This window comes from Pongo pygmaeus, chromosome 8 (assembly GCF_028885625.2).
Source record: "Pongo pygmaeus isolate AG05252 chromosome 8, NHGRI_mPonPyg2-v2.0_pri, whole genome shotgun sequence".
NCBI lineage: Eukaryota > Metazoa > Chordata > Mammalia > Primates > Hominidae > Pongo > Pongo pygmaeus.
Window position 1 is genome coordinate 69,721,029 of NC_072381.2, and position 22,081 is coordinate 69,743,109.

General features: G+C 39.9%; 1 protein-coding gene across 4 annotated transcripts in view; it reads left to right on the top strand.

Annotated features, from left to right (window-relative positions):
• MICU1 (mitochondrial calcium uptake 1) overlaps nucleotides 1-22,081 on the top strand; it is a 257,449-nt gene that overhangs the window by 28,371 nt on the left and 206,997 nt on the right. Inside the window, exon 3 of one of the 4 annotated variants that reach the window (XM_063670501.1) lies at nucleotides 17,601-17,651. The exons of 2 other annotated variants lie outside the window; for them this stretch is intronic. The gene's annotated coding sequence lies outside the window, so the exon portion shown is untranslated. Of the gene's footprint in view, nucleotides 1-17,600; nucleotides 17,760-22,081 lie in introns of those variants that run through there. One more of the 4 variants, XM_063670502.1, reaches the window with a different exon arrangement.

A 22,081-nucleotide genomic window follows, 5' to 3' on the forward strand; every position in this document is an offset into this window, starting at 1 on the left:
ATCATCCAGGTCCAAAAAGAACATTTCCTTCACACCAGAAGTCCCCTGTGTACCCTTTCCTGATCACAGCTTCTTCTTCCCCTGAGGAGATAAATTACCATCCTGACTTTTGGTAATAATCATTATCTGTTATCACCAAACATAATTTAGTTTTGTGTGTTTTTGAACTTGAATAGATAAAATTATGCTGTTTACAGTAGTTCCCACTTATCTACGGGGGGATATGTTCTAAGACCCTCAGTGGATGCCTGAAACAACGGATAGTACTGAACCTGATTGCTGTCAATGGAAACATGTTTCTGTTTATGTCTTCTACTCACAAATTTAATGCTTTTCACATTTTAACTAATCACTTATCATGCATGGTGGCCATAACGTTTGCAGTTTAAGGTGTGACAGCAAAACCAGCATGAATTTCTTTTTCTTTTTCTTTTTTTTTTTTTTTTGAGACAGAGTCTGTCTCTGTCACCCAAGCTGGAGTGCAATGGCATGATCTTGGCTCACTGCAACCTCCGCCTCCTGGGTTCAAGCAATTCTCCTGCCTCAGCCTCCCGAGTAGCTGGGATTACAGATGTGCATCACCATGCCCAGCTAATTTTTATATTTTCAGTAGAGATGGGGTTTCATCTTGTTGGCCAGGCTGGTCTCGAACTCCCGACCTCAGGTGATCCACTCACCTCAGCCTCCCAAAGTGCTGGGATTACAGGTGTGAGGCATTGTGCCTGGCCATAAATTTTTCTTTCCTCACAACTCCACAGAAAGAAGACTTACTTTTATTGTAGATTTTTTTTTTTTTTTTGAGATGGAGTTTCACTCTTGTCACCCAGGCTGGAGTGCAATGGCACAATCTTGGCCCACTGCAACCTCCCCATCCCGGATTCAAGCAGTTCTCCTGCCTCAACCCCCAGAGTAGCTGGGACTGCAGGCGCCCACCATCATGCCCCGCTAATTTTTGTATTTTTGGTAGAGACGGGGTTTTGCCATGTTGGCCAGACTGGTCTTGAACTCCTGACCTCAGGTGATCCACCGGCCTCAGCCTCCCAAAGTGGTGGGATTACAGGCGTGAGCCACCATGCCTGGCCATGAGTTTCTTTTTCTTTCCTCACAATTCCAGAGGGAGAAGATTCATTTTATTGTAGATCTTAGCAGGCTTGGCATATGATTCTTTTTCTTTTCTTATGAAGTCAAAAACTTTCATCTTTCCACTTAAAAGAAGCACTTTAATAAAGTCTAATGAAGTCTACCAGGGCATTATCACTTTGTTTGAGAGTGTGTGTTTGTGTACATAGGCGGGTGATAAACTTGGAGAATGAATTTCATACATTGGTATTGTGGTACATAATAGAAGTTGCCAATGTAAGTAAGAAAGAGAGAGGAAGGAAGGAAGAAAGAAGGGAGGGAAGGATGGAGGCAGGTTTGGGGTGATGCTAGCTTTACTGTTTCTCTTTAACAAATCTGAATTGCTAGCATCACTACTCTTGGGCTTTGGGCCTTTATTAAGTAAAATAACATAAGCACTGTGATGCTGAACAGTTGATCTGATAAGCCAGAGGGTTCCTAAGTGACTCTAAGAGGTGTGTAGTGTGTAGAGCATGGATATGCTGGGTAAAGGGATGATTCATGTTCCAGGTGGGATGGAGTTGCATGGTTCAGGGTTTCATCTTGCTACTCAGAACAGCGCCTGATGTAAAAATTATCAATCGTTTATTTCTAGGAATTCACATTTAATATTTTAAATATTAGTATTTAAATGTTTGCATTTAATACTTTTTAAATTCTGCATTTAATAATTTGAATTGAAGACTTGTAAGTCCATTGTGCTTCATTGTTATACACATTATTGCTGTCTTCTCTCTTTTGGTGTTTAGGAATGCTTTGTGTTAACACAAAGGCCAGGGTGAGAGCTGCAAGCCATGGAAAGATGAACCGAGGCATTTAGATTACCACCTACATTGGCTTGCCAAACAGAAGCTCTGCCTGGGGATAAAGATGAGGATAAACATAAGGCATTTGGTGTTTCCTTTGTGTCCTGACTGAGAAATCTGACCATGGATGATGGAACAGGAAACTCACATTTTAGGGTGTATTAATAGCTCTCTTTAGTCTTGAGAAATATCAGCGAGGCTGAAAGTGCCTTGGAATGACTTTGCAGGTTTAAGATATGAATAGGAAAAAAAAGAAAAAGGGAAGAAAAGGAGTAAGGAGAAAAGAAAAGGAGGGATTAGGGTTACATTTCATGGGGCTGGTAGAATGCTCTGAAATAGTTTTTTCCAGACCCTAATATTTAGGAATAAATTTTAAGGTAGTATTATTTTAATATTTCATTTTTTGGAGTTATTCCTCATTTAGGATCTAGTAAAAATAATCCTGACCTTTTCACATAACCATTGTCAGGATTTCCTCTTGTAAGTGATTATATGCATCTCAGGAAAACATTAATGGTTATTCTCTTTTTATGGATATATTTGATTGAGCTAATCTGTAGGGGTTAGCAGAGACAGTTTAAGAATATATTTTGAGGCCTGGCACAGTGGCTGACACCTGTAATCCTAGCACTTTGGAAGGCTGAGGTGGGTGGATCACTTGAGGTCAGGAGTTCAAGACCAGCCTGGCCAACATGGTAAAACCCTGTTTCTACTAAAAATACAAAAATCAGCCGGACATGGTGGTGGGTGCCTGTAGTCTCAGCTACTTGGGAGGCTGAGGCAAGGGAATTGCTTGAATCCGGTAGGCAGAGGTTGCAGTGAGCCAAGATCATGCCACTGCAATCCAACCTGGGCGACAGAGCAAGGGTCCCATCTCAAAAAAAAAAAAAAGAATATATTTTGAAAGATGAAGTTTAAGTAGCTCCTCTACCTCTCTTACCCCAGTGATATGTTATTTTTGTTTTGTTAATTCCTCTATTCTCTACACAAAATAGGGATGTGATGACTAATAGTATTAGCTACTTTTAATGCTTTTAGTTCTGGTTAGTTTTTCCTATCTCTAATAGTAATTCTCAACTGGGGTTTCATGTCTGAACCACAGAATGCAGAGAATGATTTCAGTGGTTATTTTCACATTTCTCCTCAGATTGGTACATAGCTACAGATTGAGCATCCTTAATCCAAAAATTTGAAATCTGAAATGCTCCCAAATCTGAAACTTTTTGACCACTGACATGATGCTACAAGTGGACAATGCCACACCTAACCTCATGTGACTAGCTGCAGTCACAACACAGGCACACAACACACAGTTTATTCAGTGGCCCCAAGAGAAAGGAGACTAATCCAGCCTCCTTCAGCTGCAATATATCTTTTGTGCACAATGTACGCAAACTTTGTTTCATGCAAAAATTACAAAAAATGTTGTATAAAATAACCTTCAGGCTATATGTATAAGGTATATATGAAGCATAAATGAATTTCATGTTTAGACATGAAATTTTATCTGACTGTACACTTCTGAACCATACACTTAAAAATGATTAACACAATAAATTTAATGATACACATTTCATGTTCTATTCCTAAGATATCTCATTATGTATTTACATATATTCCAAAATGCAAAAAAAAAACAAAACTAAAAGTCCAAAACACTTATGATCTCAAGCATTTCAGATGAGGGATACTCAGCCTGTAGTACCGTTCTAGATGCGTAAGCCCAAGAATGCCTTAAGTCTCTCGTGGAACCCCTGTTGAGAAAGGCTACAAGATGTCAGTAGCCATGCTTTGCGGTTGACTCTCCACCATAGCTACATAGGGATGACATATACTGAAACAGATGAAAGATTTCAAGTAGGAAGGATTATGGGAATTTTTACCTATTTCGTACTGTTTTGGAGAATAGTGTGAGCAATTGTGGGTGTAATTGAGTATTCCTCAAGGAATATGAAATATGTATATTCATTGTGATAGAATCTGGGTAAATGATGTTTATAAATGGAAAATGCCATACAGTGTGAAATAAAAATTTTTTAAATTAATAGACTTTTGGGGGAGCAGTTCTAGGTTTACAGAAAAAACTGAGCAAAAAGTACAGAGTTCCCACATATACCTTCATCTCGCCCCCCAATTTCCCCTATTTTTATCTTGCATTAGTGTGATACATTTATTAAAACTGATGAGCCAATATTGAAACATTATTATTAACTAAAGTCCATAGTTTACATCAGGGTTTACTCTTTTTGTTGTTTGTTCTCAGTGTTGTTTTTTTTTTTTTTTTTTTTTGAGACGGAGTCTTGCTCTGTCACCCAGGCTGGAGTGCAGTGGCGCCATCTCGGCTCATTGTAACCTCTGCCTCCTGGGTTCAAGCAATTCTCCTGCCTCAGCCTCCTGAGTAGCTGGGATTACAGGTGCCCGTCACCGTGCCTGGCTAATTTTTGTATTTTTAGTAGAGATAGGGTTTCACCATGTTGGCCAGGCTGGTCCCGAACTCCTGACCTCAAGTTGGTCCACCCACCTCGGCCTCCCAAAGTGCTGGGGATTACAGGTGTGAGCCACTGTGCCTGGCCCTGTGTTGGATTTTTGTTTTTGAATTCTTACTGTGATAAACATATAACATTAAATTTATTGTCTTAATCATTTTTAAGTGTATGGTTCAGAAGTGTTAAGTATAGTCACATCTTACAGCGGATTTCTAGAACTTAAAAAATCTTTTTGAGACAGGGTCTCTGTGTCACTCAGGCTGGAGCACAGTGGCATGATCAGGAGTCCCTGTAGCCTTGATCTCCTGGGCTCAAGCAATCCTCCTGTCTCAGTCTCCTGAGTAGCTGGGATTATAGGTATGTACTACCATGCCTGGCTAATTAAAGAATATTTCAGCTGGGCACAGTGGCTCACGCCTGTAATCCCAGCATTTTGGGAGGCTGAGGCGGGCAGACCATGAGGTCAGGAGTGAAACCCCATCTCCACTAAAAACACAAAAATTAGCCGGGCATGGTGGTGGGCGCCTGTAATCCCAGCTACTTGGGAGGCTAAGGCGGGAAAATCACTTGAACCTGGGAAGCAGAGGTTGCAGTGAGCCGAGATTGTGCTACTGCACTCTGGCCGGGGCAGCAGAGCAAGACTCTGTCTCAAAAAAAGAAAAAAGAAAAAAAATTGTTTTTATTGTGGAGACAGAGTCTCACTGTGTTGTCCAGACTAGTTTTTTTTTTTTTTCTTTTATTATTATTATTATTATTATACTTTAGGTTTTATGGTACATGTGCGCAATGTGCAGGTAAGTTACATATGTATACATGTGCCCTGCTGGTGCGCTGCACCCACCAACTCGTCATCTAGCATTAGGTATATCTCCCAATGCTATCCCTCCCCCCTCCCCCCACCCCACAACAGTCCCCAGAGTGTGATGTTCCCCTTCCTGTGTCCATGTGTTCTCATTGTTCAATTTCCACCTATGAGTGAGAATATGCGGTGTTTGGTTTTTTGTTCTTGCGATAGTTTACTGAGAATGATGATTTCCAATTTCATCCATGTCCCTACAAAGGACGTGAACTCATCATTTTTTATGGCTGCATAGTATTCCATGGTGTATATGTGCCACATTTTCTTAATCCAGTCTATCATTGTTGGACATTTGGGTTGGTTCCAAGTCTTTGCTATTGTGAATAATGCCGCAATAAACATATGTGTGCATGTGTCTTTATAGCAGCATGATTTATAGTCCTTTGGGTATATACCCAGTAATGGGATGGCTGGGTCGAATGGAATTTCTAGTTCTAGATCCCTGAGGAATCGCCACACTGACTTCCACAAGGGTTGAACAAGTTTACAGTCCCACCAACAGTGTAAAAGTGTTCCTATTTCTCCACATCCTCTCCAGCACCTGTTGTTTCCTGACTTTTTAATGATTGCCATTCTTACTGGTGTGAGATGGTATCTCATTGTGGTTTTGATTTGCATTTCTCTGATGGCCAGTGATGGTGAGCATTTTTTCATGTGTTTTTTGGCTGCATAAATGTCTTCCTTTGAGAAGTGCCAGACTAGTTTTGAACAACTGGGCTCAAGCGATCCTTCCTCCTCAGCCTCCCCAAGTGTTGGGATTATAGGTGAGAGCCACTGCACCTGGCCTAGAATGTTTTCATCCAAAATTTTTTAAAAAGCCTCTATGGGAAAGGGAGCTAACCAGTGGTAGTGTGTGAGAAGATAATCTTTTCTAGAAATTGAGATATCTTCCTTTAGTTTGTCCAGACCTTTGTGGCATAATTCACAGGTTTACTTAAAGATAGCAAAAAGTTATTGCCTACAATTAGCAGGACCAAGAGCTTTGTTTTTGTGAGGAAAGTAGTCAGAAGTGTGGAAGAAGTGGTTTAGATTGGCATGAATGAAATAGCTATGTTAGCCATTTTTCCAGATTCTGCCTGTATTTCTGCATATCATTTTGGCATTATTCCTCCAAATACTGCTCTTATCTTTGATGTATATAGTCTTTTTCTTTTCTTTTTTTTTTTTGAGACAGAGTCTCTGTCACCCAGGTTGGAGTGCAGTGATGCGATCTTGGCTCACTGCAACCTCCGTCTCCTGAGTTCAAATGATTCTCCTGGTTCAGTCTCCAGAGTAGGTGGGACTTCGGGCACGTGCCACCCTGCCCGGCTAATGTTTGTATTTTTAGTAGAGAAGGGGTTTCTCCATTTTGGCCAGGCTGGTCTCAAACTCCTAACCTTAAGTGATCTGCCTGCCTTGGCCTCCCCAAAATGCTAAGATTACAGATGTGAGCCACCGCGCCCAGCCTGATGTATGGTCTTATGACAGGCATGATCATTTCTCCCACTAGGTCTCTATTCTTGGATTTACACATGGAAAAATACATAATTTCAGCTTGTTTCTTTATAAGGACAGTGTTCATAAATTTATATGGATCTTCTTGTTGATACTTGAATATGCTTATATAAATGTATCATACCTAAGTCTTGTATTCTATTTTCTTTTTGATGTTTTCTCATTTTTCACTGGTTCATCGTTTTTGTTTTTTTTTTTTTAATTGTACTTTTTTTGAGACAGGGTCTCACTTTGTCACCCAGGCTGGAATGCAGTAGCACAGTCTTGGCTTACTGCAGCCTCAACCTCCTGGGCTCAAGTGATCCTCCTTCCTCAGTCTCCCCAGTAGCTGGGACTACAGGTGCACCATCATGTCCAGCTAATTAAAGAAAACATTCTAAACATTTTTTGTAGAGACAGGGTCTTGCTATGTTGACCAGGCTGGACTTGAACTCTGGGCCTCAAGCAGTCCTCCTACCTCGGTCCCTGAAAGTGCTGGGATTGCAGATGTGAGCCACCACGCCTGGCTATCTTTTTACTCTGTTGACAGTGTCTTTTGATGCATAAATTTTTAAATTTTCGTGAAGTCTAATTTGTCTATTTTTTTCTTTTGTTGCCTTTGCCTTTGGAATCGTATCCAAAGAAATCATTGCCAAATCTAGTGTCATGAAGCTTTTTCCCTATCTAGGTTTTCTAGGAGTTTTATGATTTTAGGTGTTACATTTAGGCCTTTCATCTATTTTGAGTTAATTTTTGTATATGGTGTTAAGTAAGGTTTCAACTTTCTCTTTTGCATCTAGATATCCAGTTTGTCCAGCACCATTTATAGTGCTTTCTTTTTATGTGGATCTTCTTGTTGATACTTCAGTATGCTTATATTTGTCCTTTCCCTCATTGAATGATCTTGACACTCTTGTCAGAAATCATGTGACCATGTATGTGAGGGCTTGTTTCTGGACTTTATTCTATTCCATTGGTCTATATGTTTGCCCTTCTGCTAGTACTACACTGTTTTGGATTGCTCAAGCTTTGTAATAAGTTCTGAAATCAGGAAGTGTGAGATCCCCTTATTGTTTCTCTTTTTCAAGCTTATTTTGACTATTCAGTCTCTTGAGATTCCATATGAATTTTAACATGGGTTTTTCTATTTCTTCAAACAATGTCATTGGGATTTTGATGGGATTGCATTGAATCTGTAGATCACTTTGACTAGTGTTGTATCTTAACAGTATTAAGTCTTCCAATCCACGAGCTTGGGGTATGTTTCTACTTATTCATATCTTTAATTTCTTTCAACAGTGTTTTGTAGTTTTCATTGTACAAGTGTTTTACTTCCTTGGTTAATACCTAAAGATTTTATTATTTTTGGTGCCATTGTAAACAGAATTGTTTTTGTAATTTCCTTTTCCATTGTTTATTACTAGTGTATAGAAATGCAGTTCAGTTTTGCATATTGACTTTGTATCCTGCAAAACATCTTGCTGAATTCATTTATTAGTTCTAACAGTTTTTTGGTGCAATCTTTAGGATCTTCTACATATAAGATCATGTCGTCTGTGAAGAGATAATTTTACTTCTTCCTTTCCAATTTGGATGCTTTTTGGTTTTTTTTTTTTTTTTGAGACAGAGTCTGACTGTTGCCCAGACTGAAGTACAGTGGCACGATCTTGGCTCACTACAACCTCCATCTCCCAGGTTCAAGCGATTAGAGCCAGGGTTTTGCCATGTTGTCCAGGCTGGTCTTGAACTCCTGACCTCAAGTGATCCGCCTGCCTCAGCCTCCCAAAGTGCTGGGATTACAGGCGTGTGCCACCATGCCTGGCCGCTTTTTGTTTCTTTATTGCATCCCTAATTGGTCTTGCTAGAACTTAGTACTATGTTGAATGAAAGCAGTGAAAGTAGACATCCTTGCCTTGTTCTTGATCTTAGAGGAAAAGCTTTCAGTTTTTTATCATTGAGTGCGATGTGTGCTCTGGGTTTTCCATATATGGCTTATTTTGAGATAGTTTCCTTCTCTTCCTAGTTTGTTAAGTGTTTTTATTATGAAAGAGTGTGGAATTGGGTGGGCATGGTGTCTCATGCCTGTAATCTCAGCACTTTGGGAGGGCGAAGTGGGTAGATTACCTGAGGTCAGGAGTTCAAGACCAGCCTGGCCAACATGGTGAAACCCTGTCTCTACTAAAAATACAAAAGGAATTAGCCAGGCATGGTGCCAGGTGTCTGTAATTTCAGGTACTTGGGAGGCTGAGGCAGGAGAATCGCTTGAACCCGGGAGGCAGAGGTTGCAGTGAGCCAAGATTGTGCCATTGCTCTCCAGCCTGGGCAACAAGAGTGAAACTCCATCTCAAAAAAAAAAAAGAAAGAAAAGAAAGTGTATGGAATTTTGGGAAATGCTCTTTCTGCACCAATTGAGATGATCATGTAGATTTTTCTTCATTCTGTTAATGTTGTGTATTGCGTTAATTAGTTTTCATCTGTTGAACCATCCTTGGATTCTAAGAATAAATCCCACTTTGTCATGGTGTCTAAGTGTTTTATTATGCTGCTGCATTTGGTTTGCTAGTATTTTGTTTAGGATTTTTATACCAGTATTTATAAGGGATATTGGTCTATAGTTTTCTTGTAGTGTCTTTGTCTGGCTTTGATATTAGTGTAATGTTGGCCTCAAAGAATGAGTTAGGAAGTGTTTCCTCTTCTTCAATCTTGTGGAAATGTTCTTAGTAGGATTAGTGTTAGTTTTTCTTTAAATGTTTAGTAGAATTCACCAGTGAAACCATCTGGACCAGGAATTTTCTTTGTTGGGAGAATTCTTTTTTTTTTTTTTTTCCTTGAAACAGGGTCTCAGGCCGGGCATGGTGGCTCACACCTGTAATCCCAGCACTTTGGGAGGCTGTGGCAGGCGGAGCACGAGGTCAGGAGTTCGAGACCAGCCTGACCAACATGTGAAACCCCATTTCCACTAAAAATACAAAAATTAGCCAGGCACGATGGCAGGTGCCTGTAATCCCAGCTACTCAGGAGGCTGAGGCAGGAGAATCGCTTGAACCTGGGAGGTGGAGGTTGCAATGAGCCGAGATCGGGCCACTGCACTCTGGCCTGGATGACAGAGCTAGACTCTGTCTCAAAAAAAAAAAACAAAAAAACAGGGCCTCACTTTGTCGCCCAGGCTGGAGTCCAGTGTTGAATGTTGGCTCACTGCAACCTCTGCCTCTTGGGTTCAAGCAATCCTCCTGCCTCAGCCTCTCAAGTAGCTGAGATTACAGGCGCACACACCACACCTGGCTAATGTTTGTATTTTTGGTAGAGATGGGGTTTAGCCATGTTGCTCAGGCTGGTGTGCTCAAGTGATCTGCCTGCCTTGACCTCCCAAAGTGCTGGGATTACAAGCGTGAGCCACCGCACCTGGCCTTTATTGGGAGAATTCTGACTACTGATTTAATCTACTAATTAGAGACCCTTTCATTCTAATTTGGGGTGATTTAATCATCGTAGTTTCTGTGTTTTCTAGGAATTAGTCCATCTCATCTAGGTTTCCCAATTTGTTGGTATACAGTTGTTCATAGTACTGTCTTATAATCCCTTTTATTTCTGTAAAATCTGTAGTAATATCCCCACTTTCATTTCTGATTTTGGTCAGCCAAGGCTTCTCTCTTCCTTCTTAGTACATCTAGCTAAAGGTGTGTTGATTTTTTTGATTTTTTTCAAATAACCAGCTTTTGGTTTTATTGATTTTTCTCTATTTTTTTCTCTTTTTCATTCATTTTTGCTCTAATCATTATTATTATCTTCCTTATGCTAACTTTAGATTTAGTTTGTTCTTCTTTTTCTAGTTCCATGAGTTGTAAAGTTAGGTTGTTCAGCTGCGATCTTTCTTGTGCTTTTAATGTACTCATTTTGTACCTTTAAATTTCCCCCTTAGCACTGCTGTTGCTGCATCCCCCATGTTTTGTTTTTGTTTCATTCATCTCTAAGTATGTTCTAATTTCTTTTGTGACTGCTTCTTTGATTCATTGGTTAAGAGTGTATTGTTAATTTTCACAAATTTATGAATTTTCCAGTTTTACTTTTGTTACTGATTTCTAACTTTATCCTGTTGTGGTCAGAGAAGATAATTTATAAGTAATCTATGTTTCAAAATCTATTGAGACTTAATTTGTGGCCTCACTTTTAGCTCATTCTGATAAATGTTCTATGTACCCTCGAGAAGAATGTGTTTGCTGTTGTTGGGTAGAGTGTTCAGTAGGTGTCCGTTGTATCTGGTTGGTTTACTGTGTTATTTGTCTTCTGTGTTTTTTTTAATTTATTTTTATTTATTTATTTTTTTGATTTTTTGAGACGGTGTCTTGCTCTGTCTCCCAGGCTGGAGTGCAGTGGCGTGATCTCAGCTCACTGCAACCTCCACCTCCCGGGTTCAAGCAATTCTCCTGCCTCAGCCTCCTGAGTAGCTGGGATTACAGGCACACGCCACCATGCATGGCTAATTTTTTGTATTTTTAGTAGAGACAGGGTTTCACCACACTGGCCAGGCTGGTCTCGAACTCCTGACCTCGTGATCCGCCCGCCTCAGCCTCCCAAAGTGCTGGGATTACAGGCGTGAGCCACCGCACCCGACCTGTCTTCTGTTTTCTTACTTATCTTCTATGTGGTTGTTCTATCCATTATCGAGAGCAAGGTTTGCAGGCTCTACCTATTATTCTAGAACTGTCTATTTCTACCTTCATTTCTGTCAGTTTTGCTTCATATTTTGATGGCTTGTCATTAAGTGTATAAATGTTTATAATTATTATATCTTTTTGCTGCTTTGAACCTTTTATTGATATATAATGTGCTTTTTTGTCTCTTGTAAACTTTTTTGACTTAAAGTCTATTTGTTTGATATTAGTATAGCCACGCCTGCCCTCTTTTGGTTACCATTTGCATGGAATATCTTTTTCCATCTTTTTATGTTCAGCTTCCTTGTGTCTTTGGATCTAAAGTGAGTCTGTTGTATACAGTACGTAGTTAAGTCATGTTTTTAAAAAAATCTGTTTTGCCAGTATGTCTTTTGATTGGAGAGCTTGATCCATTTATATTTAAAGTAATTACTGATAAGGAGAGACTTATATCCTGATAGATTTTTTTTTTCTTTCCGACAGTATCTCACTATGTTGCACAGGCTTGAATGAGGGGCTATTCACAGGCATTATAGTGTATTGCAGCCTGAAACCCAAATACAGTGTGATAAACTAATAATTTTTTGGAATGCATTAGTCTTTTAAATTGTGTAGGAAACAAAATATGGAGTTAATAAACCAAAATTACAAAAGCACTAGCTTTTAGTCTAATGATCGTTTAAAAATATTAGTTATTAAAAAAATCTATCTTTGCTCCTATGGTTTTATCATTTATCAAATTTCTTTATGTATTTCAGTCTGTTTCTGGTCTTTCCATTCAGTTCCATTGACCTATTTTTGTATTCATAAATACCATAGTTCCCTATTCTTATATATGTTTTATTATATGTTTTAATGTCTTATAGGGCTGTTCCCCACCCCCATTCTCTAAGGGTTTTTTTTTTCCTTTAGTATTTTTCTGGCTATTTTTCCATGTTTGTTTTTCGTATAAACTTGTTTAACTCCATAACAAATAAAGCATATTGGTATTTTTAATGAGACTACATTAAATCTATATATTTGCTTAGCAAAAAGGGTTTATGATGTTGAGTTACCTTGTCTAAGTAAAATGTAGACTCCATTTGAGTCTTCAGAAGAAGCATTTCCTCAGTTAGAATTGTTTATTCCTATTTGGTCTAATGTGTTGCTGTTGTAACTGAGATTTCCACTACCATTATTGTAACTGAGATTTCCACTACCATTATGTCCTTTTTTTTTTCCCCTGAGACGGAGTTTCAGTCAGTCGCCCAGGCTGGAGTGCAGTGACGCAATCTCGGCCCACTGCAACCTCCGCCTCCTGGGTTCAAGCAATTCTCCTGCCTTGGCCTCCTGAGTAGCTGGGATTACAGGCGCCTGCCACCACGCCCCGCTAATTTTTTGTATGTTTAGTAGAGACGGGGTTTTACCATGTTGGTCAGGATGGTCTCAAACTCCTGACCTCAGGTGATCCACCCACCTCGGCCTCCCAAAGTGCTGGGATTACAGGCGTGAGTCACTGTGCCCAGCCCATTATGTCCTGTAACAGGTTATTGTTTTTATACATGAAGGCTATTGATTTCTCTACGTTAATTTCATGACTTGCCACCTTAGTGGGATTTTTTGTTGTTTGAATTAGTTTTACAATGAATTCTTTAAGGCATTGGCTCAACCTGGACTGATTTTTCCCCCAAGGGGAACTTATTAATGTCTAAAGACATTTTTGGTTGTCATAACTGGGTGGAGATGGTGCTGCTGGCATCTAGCATGTGAAAGCCAGAGGTGGTGCTAAACATCCTACAATGCACAGGACAGCCCCCCCACAGCCAAGCATTATCTCGTCAAAATGCCAATAGTGCCATGGTTTGGGAAACTGTGTTTTCCAGGTTTACTATCATATCATTTTCTAATAGAAATAGTTTTATTTCCTCTTTACCAATTCTTATGTCTAATTGAGTTTTCTTGTCTAACTACACTAACCAATTCCTATTATACTATGTTGAACAGTGGTGGAAATAGTGGCCATACTTGCATTGTTCCTATTCTTAGTGGAAATGCCTTTGGTATTTCTTCATTAAAGAAGATACTGGCTTTAGAGCTAAAGTATGTGTAATTGGGGAGAAAATGTAAGTTGTTTTTTTCCTTTCCCTCATAGATTCTTAGTTGAGACACTCTCTCTATTAGTCCATTCTTGCACTGCTATATATAAAAAAAACAACCTCAGACTGGGTAATTTATGAAGAAAAGAGGTTTAATTGACTCACGGTTCTGCAGGCTGTACAGGTAGCATGGCTGGGGAGTTCTCAGGAAACTTTCAATTATGGCAGAAGGTAAAGGGGAAGCAGGCTCGTCTTCACATGGCCAGAGCAGGAGAGAGAGAAGTACTACACACTTTTAAACAGCCAGATCTCATGAGAACTCACTCACTGTCACAGAACAGCATGGGGAAAATCTGCCCCCCATGATCCAGTCACCTCCTACGAGGCAACTCCTCCACCACTGGCAATTACAATTAAATGTGAGATTTAGGTGGAGACATAAATCCAAACCATGTCACTCTCCAAAACAAAAATCAGATTAACAAGAAAAAGACAAGTTTATTGACCCACGCTGTACCCATCACACAGGAGAAGCCTCAGTTTAAAAGTGTTTTTCTCTCAAAGAAGTGGCTTAGAGACCTTGCTTAAATAGTATTTTATTAAATTAAAATTTTATTTATTTATTTGTTTTATTTATTTATTTATGATAGAGTCTCACTCTGTCTCCCAGGCTGGAGTGCAGTGGTGCGATCTCAGCTCACTGCAACCTCCGCCTCCCAGGCTCAAGCCATTCTTGTGCCTCAGACACCAAGGTAGCTAGGATTACAGACATGCACCACCATGCCCAGCTAATTTTGTTGTTGTTGTTGTCGTCATATTTTTAGTAGAGACAGGGTTTCACCATGTTGCTCAGGCTGATCTCGAACTCCTGGCTTCAAGTGATCTGTGTGCTTTGGCCTTCCAAAGTGCTGTGATTACAGGTTTGAGCCACTGCGCCTGGCCAATTTTTTTTTTTTGAGACATGCTGCCACTCTGTTGTCCAGGCTGGGGTGTAGTGGCATGATTCCTCACTGTAACCTCAAACTCCTGGGCTCAAGAAATCCTCTCACCTTAGCCTCCTGAGTAGCTAGGACTACAGGCACACACCACCATGCCTGGCTAATTTTTTATTTTTTGTAGTTGTGGGGTCTTGCTGTGTTGGCTAGTCTTATACTCCTGGACTCAAGCAATCCTCTTCCTCAGTCTCCCAAGGCACTGGGATTACAGACACTTTTGATAAAAAGTATTTTCAGAGTTCACGTAGACTTACTTTTACTTGTGATACTTTTCTATTAACCTTAGGCTCTATTGCTAGTTCTCTTCTTTATTCATGACATTTTTCTCAGTCTGCCTTTGTTCACTGCCTTTGCTCAAAGAGCCTTGAGGTGAAAGGTGTAGGGGAGGAGCATGAGAGGTCATGCCCTGAGATTTGGTGCTTTTTCTCTTTCTGCTTAGTATCATTTTGAAGTTTAGGCATCCTGTCTTCAAAACATGCTAGGGTTGTGGTTTTCATGCAGTGTTATTTTCCCCTTATGGTTTTTGCATTGTTTTTGGAGAAAATAATGGAAGAGAGAGACATAGGCATGTGCCATAGTCTTCAACTACACCTGTTGTCTTTAAAACACACACATTTCATAGAAAAACCTCAAACAAACAAACAAACTGATTTCATATTTTGGTTTGATGATTAAGATTTAATTAATATTCCAGGAGCCTTTAGGTCTAGGAAATCCCAAGTGAATAATCAAATACAGTCAGCTATTTATATCTATGGGTTTTTTTTTTTTGAGATGGAGTCTCGCTGTGTTGCCCAGGCTGGAGTACAGTGGCACGATCTTGGCTCCCTGCAACCTCCATCTCCTGAGTTGAAGTGATTCTCCTGCCTCAGCCTCCCGAGTAGCTGGGATTACAGGCATGCACCACCATGTCTGGCTGAATTTTTGTATTTTTAGTAGAGATGGGGTTTCACCATGTTGGTCAGGGTGGTCTTGAACTCCTGACCTGAGGTGATCCACCCGCCTCGGCCTACCAAAGTGCTGGGATTACAGGTGTGAGCCACAGTGCCTGGCCTTTATCCATGGGTTCTTTATTCATGGATTCAACCAATCATGGATTAAAAATATTTGATGCTGGGCATGGTGGCTCACAACCATAATTCCAGAACTTTGGGAGGCTAAGGTGGGAGTGTGGCTTGAGCTCAGGAGTTCGAGACTAGCTTAAGCAACATAGCAAGACTTCATCTCTACTAAAAATAAAAATAAAAATTAGCTGGATGTGGTGGTGTGCACCTGTAGTCCAAGCTACTTGGAGACTGAGTCAGGAGAACTGCTTGAGCCTGGAAGAGAGAGGCTGCAGTGAGCTATGACCATGCCACTGCACTCCAGCTCAGGCAACAGAGCGATACCCTGTCTCAAAAAAAAAAAAAAAAAATTGAAAAAATAATTCAAAAACAATACAATGAAAAGTTATACAAATTAAAAATACAATGTATAATAACTATTTACATAGCATTTACATTGTATTAAGTATTATAAGTTATCTAGGGATGGTTTAGAGTATATGACAGGATGTGCATAGTTTGAATGCAAATATTATACCATTTTACATAAGATACTTGAGCATCTGGGATTTTGGTGTCTATGAGGGTCCTGGAACCTATCCCTTGCAGATACTGAGGGATTACTGTATTGGTTAACTGGTTAACAGCACCTTATTGGATTAACCCTATAGTAAGAATTGTTTAAACAGAAACATTTAAAATGAATTTTTTTTTTTTTTTTTTTTGAGACAGAGTCTCGCTCTGTCGCCCAGGCTGGAGTGCAGTGTCGCCCAGGCTGGAGTGCAGTGCTTCAAGTGATTCTCCTGCCTCAGTCTCCCGAGTAGCTGGGATTACAGGCACGCACTACCATGCCTGGCTAATTTTTGTATTTTTAGTAGAGACAGGGTTTCACCATGTTGGCTAGGCTGGTGTTGAGCTCCTGACCTCAGGTGATCTGCCTGTTTCGGCCTCCCAAAGTGCTGGGATTACAGGCGTGAGCCACCGCACCCGGTCTAAAATGAAATTTTATGTTATATACTAAGATTCTGTCACTGCTGATGTTGCTACAAGGTATACAAACTGAGGATAAAATGTTTGAACTCTAAAACAGAGTTTGAAGTTGAAATGTATCTTAGTTTTAGATAAAAAATGAACTTACTAAAAATACAAAAATTAGCTGGGCATGGTGGTGGGCACCTGTAGTCCCAGCTGCTTGGGAGGCTGAGGGGTGAGAATCGCTTGAACCGGGAGGTGGAGGTTGCAGTGAGTGAAGATTTCACCACTGCACGCCAGCCTGGGGGACAGAGGGAAACTCTGTCTCAAAAAAAAAGAACCTAAAATCAAAGATGTTTGAGAGAGGTGGAGAGTAAAAAATGGTTTTCCACAAATGCTTTCTTCTAGACTATTCCTCTGTCCTTTTGCTTCTACCCACCCTGACCTCTTCCTTGTGCAAGTCAATACTTTCTTGGCTCTAATTTCCTTTGGAGCAGTGTTTAAACTTTCCTTATTGATAGCTCATTTTTTCATCCTGTAGTTTTTTAATGGCTCTTAGGTACATTAAAAAGTATTTATTAGGCCCAGAGTGGTGGCTCACACGTATAATCCCAGCACTTTGGGAGGCTGAGGTAGGCAGATCACTTGAGCTCAGCAGTTCAAGACCACCCTGGGCAACATAGTGAAACCCCAGCACTTCAAAAAATGGCCAGGTGTGTGGCATGTGCCTGTAGTCCCAGCTACTCAGAGGCTGAAGTGGGAGCATTGCTTGAGCCCTGGAGGTGGAGGCTGCAGTGAGCCATCATTGCACCACTGCACTCCAGCTTGGGCAACAGAGCGAGACCCTGTCTCCAAAAAAAAAAGTATGTATTAACTATTAAAGCTCTGTACCTACTTAATTTCCAAGACTTGAATTGAAAATCAAATTAGAGATGATATTTTATGGAAATTTTACATATTGAAACCTTATTTATGATCTGAACACATTAATACATTATAGAGGTTTTAGACATCATTGTTTCTGTAATTACCTGAATGGTTGGTTTTTGCTTTAAATAAGTGTATCTTTGGTTGATTTATTTTTTTCTTTTTCTTTTCCATATTTCGTTTTTCTGTGCAGTTATTTGGAAGGGCAGATTTTCACCCTTTACTACTTCTTCCTTCACCAGACGTAAGTTTCAGGTTTTATTGTTGCAGTAAAAAGGCTGTATGGCGTTTTAAGAAGGTGAACCATGGAGGTTCTTGGTGGATAAAGGACTGTTTCAGAGAGTATCAGAAGGTGAAGTACTGTGGAATGTTGACCTGCTTTTTTGATAGCATCTTTCCTTAACAGAACATGTGCAAAGCTTCTGTCTCAAACCTAACATTTCTGTGAGATGATTCTTGTTTCTACAATTATCATTTTATACTGTAGAGACTTGTGTAACTTAAATTAACTTTACATTCTCATCCAGATCATTTAAAATAGCTTTCTCTGCTGTTGGAAGATACTTGTCAGAACAGGCTTAGCTGAAGTGTGAGCTTTTCTCATTTATTGTGTCACTAATGTCACTTTAAGCTATGAAATGTATCTTTTCTGGACATGAACGTTAATCTCTACTGTATTTTGGCAGTCATTCTAGTGTCTTCAATGAAGAACTTGAAATATTCATTTCATCTAAAAAAACTATAGAGATGTTTAAAAAATGATTTGGCATAATTAAATTCTAATATAGTGTTATGTTTTGAGCAGTATCTTAGTTGTACAGTACACATTGTATTTCTAGTAGCTTATCCCATTCCTCAAATAATTTCATGTATGTATTATCATCTAGCAATAAAATGTTAGAGGGCTCTAAGATAATGCATTCAGGCCAGGCGAGGTGGCTCACACTTGTAATCATGCCTTGGGAGGCCAAGGCAGGCGGATCACCTGAGGTCAGGAGTTCAAGACCAGCCTGGCCAACATGGTGAAACCCCATCTCTACTAAAAATACAAAAATCAGCCAGGTGTGGTAGCACACAGTTGCAGTCCCAGCTACTTGGAAGACTGAGGCAGGAGAATCGCTTGAACCCGGGAGGCAGAAGTTGCAGTGAGGTAAGATGGCACCACTGCACTCCAGCCTGGGCAACAGAGGAAGACTCTGTCTCAAAAAAAAAAAAAAAATGCATTCAGCCAAACTATTTTGTGAAGAATAGTTAGCGCTTTCCTACCCTAAGTAAATCTTCCTTGAAGCCTATGTTGAGCCCTTTCCACTTCCCAACCTAATGTAATTGAATCCCTGTTAATATGTTCTTGTAGCCCTTGCTTTTTTTTTTCCTGCCTTGTATTAAGGCTATTTTTGTTTTTTCTTTTTTGTTAACAGACAGGGTCTCGCTACATTGCCCAGCCTGGACTGCAGTGCTGTTCACAGGCCCAGTCCCACTACTGGTCAGCATGGGAGTTTTGGCCTGCTCTGTTTCTAACCTGGCCTGGTTCACCCCTCCTTAGGCAACCTGTTGGTGTTACCATATTGATGCTGAACTTAATGTGGACACCTGATGGTCATGTAGCACACTATAGCCCAGAACTCCTGGGCTCAAATGATCCTCCTGCCTCAGCTTCCTGAGTAGCTGGGACTACAGGCATGTGCCACAATGCCCAGTGGTTCTTTTTTTTTTTTTTTTTTTTTTTTGAGACAAGGTCTTGCTCTATCAGCTAGGCTGGTGTGCAGTGGCATGATCATGGCTTGTTCACTGTAGCTTTGACCTCCTGGGCACAAGTGATCTTCCCACCTCAGACTCCTGACTAGTGGAGAATACAGGCTTGTGCCACCATGCCCAAGTAATTTTTTTAAATTTAATTTTAAAAAACTAAATTTTTTGTAGAGACAAGGTTTTGCCATGTTGTCCAGGTTGGTCTTGAACGTGACAAGGTTCCAGATTGCTTGAGCTCAAGCAGTTCACCCACCTTGGCCTCCCAAAATGCTGGGATTACAGGCATGAGCCATTGCTCCCAGCCACATTATGGTTATTTGAATAGTTGTTTTATCTTCACTACTAAATTATAAGGTGTTTGTGGGCAAAGACTATGTCTTGTTTATCTTTGTGCCTCTTGCTGTGTCCTTGCAAAATACTTTGCTCAATAAATAATGATCTGAATGAAATAATGACAATTGGACATTTTAGATTATGATTTGCTTAAATGAATGAGACTAATATAGGATACTGTCTCATTAAAAACCACTCAGGGCTAGGCATGGTGGCTCACACCTGTAATCCCAGCACTTTGGGAGGCTGAGGCGGGCAGGTCATCTGACGTCAGTAGTTCAAGATCAGCCTGACCAACATGGTGAAATCCCATCTCTACTAAAAATACAAAATTACCCAGGCGTGGTGGCGCATGCTTGTAATCCCAGCTACTAGGGAGGCTGAGGCAGGAGAATCACTTGAACCTGGGAGGCAGAGGTTGCAGTGAGCTGAGATTGCGCCATTGCTCTCCAGCCTGGGCAACAAGAGTGAAAACTCCATCTGAAAACCAAAAACCAAAAACAAAAACACTCAGGATGACCTTGTTTCTCCAAAATGTACAAAGTACCTTTATATTTTATTTTTCTGAAATGAACTCTTAAAACCGGAAAAGGACTTAGAAAGTCTTTTTCTAAGATAAAATAAAAAGATGCACCAGTGCCCTGCATCTTCCAGAATATAGTCTCAGTGAAGAAGGCTTTTACTGGTCACATGGCTGGCTGGTAGTAGAACTAGAATGATAAGCTAAGTTTTTTGTATTTACTCTAGTGTAATTGAGTAGTAACTCTTGTTAGTTCTGTTGGTAGTAACTTCAAATGCATTAATTGACAGAGTCTTGCTCTGTCACCCAGGCTGGAGTGCAGTGGTGTCATCTTGGCTCACTGCAACCTCCGCCTTCCAAGTTCAAGTGATTCTCCTGCCTCAGCCCCCTGAGTAGCTGGGATTACCGGCAGGCACCATCATGCCCAGCTAATTTTTGTATTTTAGTAGAGACAGGGTTTCACCATGTTGGCCAGGCTGGTCTCAAACTTCTGACCTCAAGTGATCTGCCCACCTTGGTCTTTCAAAGTGCTGGGATTACAGGTGTGAGCCATAGTGCCTGGCCTCATTAAGTCTTAAATACAAACATAACAGATGCTAACTTTTTTCACTTTTCTCCTAGGTTCATGGCAGCTATTGTTATCATAGATGGCAAATGTTTTGTGATAACATACGCCCTTTGCAAAAAAGCAGCATTGCACATATCAGTGAAATATATGCATTTGTTTATGTTTGCACTATTGCCTAATGTGTATTTAATAAGTTGTTCTAGGTTGCAGTTTTAATAAAATAGATTAAGAAAAGTGCATCCATCTGTGTGTGGAGCACTAAGGTAATTATGTCACTTCTCCTCAGTTGAATTGGGCATACTGTAATTTTTAGTATGGAGTTTGGCATCTTGTTTGCTATTATAATTCATTCAGATTTTCCATTGTCTTTTTTTTTTTTTTTTCTGTTTTCAAAGGTAAATGTGGCAGAATAATAATTATGTTTTCCAGTAATTTGTGAAGATGAAACTTCTGGAATATTTTTGAGAACCTTGTTGCTGTTTAGATTAAATCATTGTTTTCCATAGGGAAATGAATGGATAATTTATTCAAGTATTTTGAAAGTATAATCAGCCATTAGAAAGCAAAAGCTTGGCCGGGCACAGTGGCTCACGCCTGTAATCCCAGCACTGTGGGAGGCTGAGGTGGGTGGATCACCTGAGGTCAGGAGTTCAAGACCAGCCTGGCCAACATGGTAAAACCCCGTCTCTACAAAAAATACAAAAGTTAGCCAGGTGTGGTGGCGCACGCCTGTAGTCCCAGCTACTCAGGAGGCTGAGGTGGGAGAATCACTTGAACCCAGGAGGTGGAGGTTGTGGTGAGCCGAGATCGTGCCGTTGCACTCCAGCCTGGGTGACAATGTGAGACTCTGTCTCAAAAATAAATAAATAAATAAATAAATAAATAAATAAATAAATAAATCAGCAAAAGCTTGGATGAAAATCTTTCCAGTCAGTAGTGGTAGAGCTCAGATTGAATTGGAAAAGTATTGAAATGGTTTAAGTTGAGAATGTTTTAACCTTTTTTGGGTGAGTAGAGTGGGGTGGAGTTGTTTAGTAAAAATAACATTCCACTAAAAAATAACATTGGATGGAATAGTGGGTATTACATCATACCTAGACATATTATTTTACATTGAAAACAATGTCCCACTTTTTACAGTGAAGAAAAGATGATGCCTCAGGGCTGGGAATAGACTGGAATTAAGTAAAATAAATATAACTTAATATTCCAGTAGCTCTCACAACAACAGTGATAAACTCTTGAAAAATAAAGATTATAAAATTCTCTTACTAAAGCAAATATACAAATTAATTTAGATGGCATTTTTTAAATCTATCATATAAATGAAAAAGATTGATGACACAGGTTGATTATCTTTTATTTGAAATGCTTGGGACCAGAAGCATTTAGATTTTTTTTTTTATTTTTAATATTTGGATACACATAATGAGATGTCTTGGGGATAGGACCCAAGTCTAAACACAAAATTCACTTACGTTTCATATGCACCTTATACATATAG